The following is a 5,000-nucleotide window of genomic DNA, read 5'->3' on the forward strand; positions in this document are numbered from 1 at the left end:
ATACGCAGTTTCAGCACTTCATGCTTAATCTATTTTCCGCGGGACTGACCTGCTAATTAGCCGGAACCGGAGAGCGAAGGAAAGTTCAAGCGTGAGGTGAATAGCGGCGGACGAAAGGGCGGAGAGGGAGGTCGTGGCGGCAACTCCGGACAATTTAGAGTAAGAAGCCGCTTATTTGCCGAGAAAGGTTCCTGGGAAGGAGGCGTCGCACACGAAGTGAAAAAGAATGAATATATCAACCGACGAAAGAAGACGTGATATTAAGTGCACCAGTTTCCCCGATGAAGACCGCGCGGGCGTCGTAAGCCTAGGATAGAAAATGTAAACAAAAGTGAGAAACAAGGAAACCTTAGCAACGGCACGAGAGCCTCGCCGGCTGGGGACGCAGGTAACGAGCCGACGCACTCCAGGGACGCGACTTTCATTCCTGTATCATGCGAGTGCTGTGTAGGCTTGCTAGACACGGTGAATAAATGAGCTAAGGGTAAGCGAGTCTCCGGCTTCATCGCCCTCACCCCTTCGCGTTGGCGGCGAGAAAAAATAAGAGTGATCCGAAAACCAATATTAAAATATTGAATGTCGAAAATTAATCAATGTGTGGTATCAAAACTCTAGAGTGTCATGAAGGGGAGACGAGAGACGAGACAGGAAGAAGCCCGGTTCAGCTGCGGCTGGCGGTTCACAAGCGGATATATCAGGTTTACTGCTTCACTCCAAATGCATCAACTTCAGACTACGGTTTTGTTTCAACTGTGGGTTTTATGTTGTTCGTGCAGTCTGAACTGTGTAAAAAACAATGCTGTGACGCAGAAGAAAGTCTATCGTAGGCCTAGGTTAGTCATTCCCGGCCAATCCATCTCACTTTTCAATCGATTTTTATATCACGTCCATCCGTAGGGCGACGACGAGTTACCTGACCACACCCGCATAACTGATTGTCGTCACTTGATGCTCGAAGCCGTCTCAAACCTCAGCTGCGCGGCACCTGGGTCCTCGCGTGGGGTTTCTCTCGTCGCATGCGGGTCCGCCGTCGCTCCTCCGCCAGGCCAGCGCGGGACACCGACTCCCGTCCTTCCGGTTGGTTTCATTCTACAAAACGCTCAGCCTAAAATAATGCGATACTTTTCTTAAAGTATAAAGCTCCGATGATTTTAATGGATGAATGCTTTACTTTCATTCGTGGGGAGGATCGCTCACTAATTCATTTTGTTGTTTACTTTCGTTGTATAATCGACGAGATCCATTTCAATCTATCCAACCTTGTTTGTTCTTGCGGCGCTCCCTCTCGACTGACGTCCGTCGCATCTACGCTAATCCCCCGCCGTTAGTGAAATCTCGGGGCTCGAAGGCTCAGGTCGCAGAGGCTGGGGAAAAGCCTATCTGCCGGGGCTGACTGCGCCCACCTGACGCGGATACATTTTGACACTTACCTGCGAATGCTGTGGCGGCAGACAGGTAAGGCCTTCGTGCGGCAGGTGTGCTCCCCGGCTGGGGCCAAGGGACGCAAATTGGGATCGCAATTCATATTTGATTTACATTCATTAGTTCGAGCAAGTCTTTGATCGCGGTATTAGTGAGGCATGAATATAATTTTCAGTGTGAGCAAGCTATCAATATTCATTCTGGCCGCTGATAGTAAATCACTGCCCATGTGTAATGCATATAAATCTCCATAATCCGACCCATGCAGGGTTACACATAACTACGTGCTAGGCTTACAAACAAACACACATGTATACACGCTGTCGGTGTTTGTGCCGATGTTAACATGCGCACTGCACGATCGGTCTTCATCATGACCAGGCCATGTCAGTGACGGCTGACAGACCACAACCCCCCCCCCCATCCCCGTGACAAGAAACTCCCTTCCCCTCTCCCCCCTACTCCAGTGACGGACTGAGCCTCAGGTTCAAGGTGACAATTTCACACCGGCTTCATGTTTCCTCGCCGGACCGTAGGATGCTCGGCTCCATTTCTGGAGGATATACTAATACAAGCCGCTCCTTCTCGCAAATTCCCAAGAGAGCATTGTGATGTATCGATTATTTTCGCTATGCTGACTTCGAATACGCATTGAGATTTTCAATACCGAGATGGGTATTTGGACGCGTCCCGAGTTTTGCGATTTCTTCAAGAAAGCCTGATTTGGACCGACTCCCGTTTCAAATATTATATAAAAGACAACTTACGATTAAAGATAAACTTTAAAAGACGACAAATCGCGTACCTCCATTAAGCGCCGAATATCAATTACACGAAGATAATGACTTAAAGGAGCAAAAATATCATAACAATGGTAGACAATCACTTCCCCGAACGCGCGGAGGAAACCTGATCCTCGAGGAACCTTCGCCTTGAGCCGCATGGGGGAGAGGAGCGGAGAGGAAGGGAGATGAGAAAACAAGAACGGGGGAGGAGGGTCCGACGGGCGAGAGGGGAAAGAGGATCAAGGGAAGAAGGGGAGAAGGGAAGAAGGGCAGAGGGGAGGGGAGCTTATAGAGGAGGAGCAGCAGCATCTGAGATAGCGGAACAGAATGGACTAAAGGACTCCGCATGGGAAAGGGGAAAGCATAGAGGAAGGGACTACAGGGGGAAGCATAGGCGAAGGGACTATGAGGAAAGTAGAGAGGAAGGGACTACAGGGGAAAGCATATGGGAAGGGACTATGAGGAAAGTAGAGAGGAAGGGACTACAGGGGAAAGCATAGGGGAAGGGACTATGAGGAAAGTAGAGAGGAAGGGACTACAGGGGAAAGCATAGGGGAAGGGACTATGAGGAAAGTAGAGAGGAAGGGACTATAGGGAAACATAGAGGAAGGGACTACGGCGAGAAATGAGTAAGGGACGATCGGGAAAGCAGAGAGGAAGGGACTACGGGTTTGGGGTACTTCCCTTGGAGGAATAAACTGTGAGGGCGCGGCCGTTGTTATAACACAACGGGCGGAAAGGGGGAAGACTGCGACTGTGCGTGTTCGTGACATTCTAACTCGTGTTGCACGCAGGAAGATACAATTTCAACTTCCGTTTGTCCTGCTGGGTTTCTCACGGGACATCCAACGTGAAAAATATCACCTGTGATGCTGACCAAGATATGTCTCTTTTAAACTTCTGTGGTCTTTGCCGTTACGAAAGTTGTAAAATATTATGATTTCCTAACAACACTAAGGGAAATTAGGCGTTACAAAATGAGATCAACAAATCGCATATGTTAATTCCAAAAGATGGCTTGTATTCAGTCATGTAAATTAAAAACGGTAGTGGCCACCCTGATTGCACTAAATATTTGAAAGGGAAGTGATATCGGACCGGCTGAAATTCGTAACCCAACCTCAGATAAAGGGCTTTATGCGGGCGTCTTTGTCCTGCATGACGCACGTAGACAGGCGCCGACGCCTCGTCTACTATTAACATCTGACGGCTGGATAATTTGTTACAAAGATCAGCGAAATCAGAACGAATTATTCCGCGAAAGAGTTTATATTATTAAAAGACATATATCACAGTTCGGATGAAGTCTGATCACTCGTCGAGCTCCCTTTCCCAGCTAATGAAAAGTTTTGACAACCATTAATCATAAGTCATGACGTATTACAGACACGGGGATACGTGTCTTCCAAGCGCATCTTTCCCTGGGTACACTATAATACGTAGGGTGATAACACATAATCCAGTTGGACTTAATCGTATCATGGCTGTGATCTGACACGCATCTCGGACTCCCAATGACACACAAAGGAAATACGCATAACGTAATAGAACCCTTAGCCACTTCCCCCCGTGATAATTTAGGTGGCCCTTACACAACAAACAAGCTACCAGCCATCCCTCACGTCTGGTACAAAACCCCCACAATGACTCTAGTCCAGAAAATACGATTCCATCCAAGTCTTCCCTTGAGATTCTCGGCTGGAAAATACCTTTGTCCGGGCGACCCGAGCAATTATACTCGCTCCTCCAGGCTGCTTCCCGGGCAGGGCCTAACAAAACCTGTGACCCAGAGATCGGCGGCCACAAGAATACCTCTTTATACACCCTTCTTCGCTGTTACCGAAGATGTCATCAGAAGAAAGAAGAGAATACACAACCCGCAGGTGCACTCACTCTCTCTCTCTCTCTCTCTCTCTCTCTCTCTCTCTCTCTCTCTCTCTCTCTCTCTCTCTCTCCCTCTCTCCCTCTCTCTCTCTCTTTCTCTCTCCATTTCAGCAAATAAACACTTCTAGTCGTCCTCATTTTTCTCCTAACCTCAAACGGATTTTCAAGGAGATCAACGTCAGACACCATGTATGAATCAACCATATACGGCTCTCGATATCCAATAGTCAGAAATAAATATCTGTGAGAACACAAGGAGAAAAGTTTCGCCATTACAGCCTCCATATATCGCCGTCCTGTAGCCCGCAGAACACCCGTAATTTATGGCCTTCGCACCTGTCACTGTCTTATTGGTCCTTCCCCGCTCTTTCGTCTACCTTTTGCCTCCTCCTCTGTTCTTCATCCACGATGACCCTTTCCCGTGGACCTTCTCCTGCAGGTCCTTGCCACCCCGCCCCCCCCTCCATCGCCCTGTTCAAGCTTCAGTGAAAGCACGTCCTTCCCGTCCCCAGCACGCAAAAATAACAATAACAAGTGGCATAACAGGTTCATCACTGTTGTGAGTGATAACAGAACGAGTGGCGAGAGAACAACGAAGGCCGTGAGGTCAGGTAAAAGTCCGGGAGAGAATAACAAAAACACGGCGAACCACGCCACGCTCTGTCTGTCTGTCCCTTTCGTTCGCAATCTATCCCTTGTCTCTTTGTGTCTAGCCCCCCCCCCTCTCTCTCTCTCTCTCTTGTGCCCCCCCCTCCCCTCTCTCTCTCTCCCCCTTTCTCTCTCTTTGTGCCCCCACCCCCCACCCCTCTCTCTCTCTCTCCCTTTCTCTCTCTTTGTGCCCCCCCCCCCCTCTCTCTCTCTCTCTCTCTCTCTCTCTCTCTCTCTCTCTCTCTCTCTCTCTCTCTCTCT

General features: G+C 49.0%; 1 protein-coding gene across 12 annotated transcripts in view; it reads right to left on the bottom strand.

The window, feature by feature from the left end:
• The window catches only part of LOC122257243 (latrophilin Cirl), a 224,773-nt gene that overhangs the window by 38,295 nt on the left and 181,478 nt on the right, over positions 1-5,000 (bottom strand). The window lies entirely within an intron of this gene.

The sequence above is a fragment of the Penaeus japonicus genome, unplaced genomic scaffold, assembly GCF_977035675.1.
Source record: "Penaeus japonicus unplaced genomic scaffold, GWHDUDI00000001_assembly GWHDUDI00000006, whole genome shotgun sequence".
Lineage (NCBI taxonomy): Eukaryota > Metazoa > Arthropoda > Malacostraca > Decapoda > Penaeidae > Penaeus > Penaeus japonicus.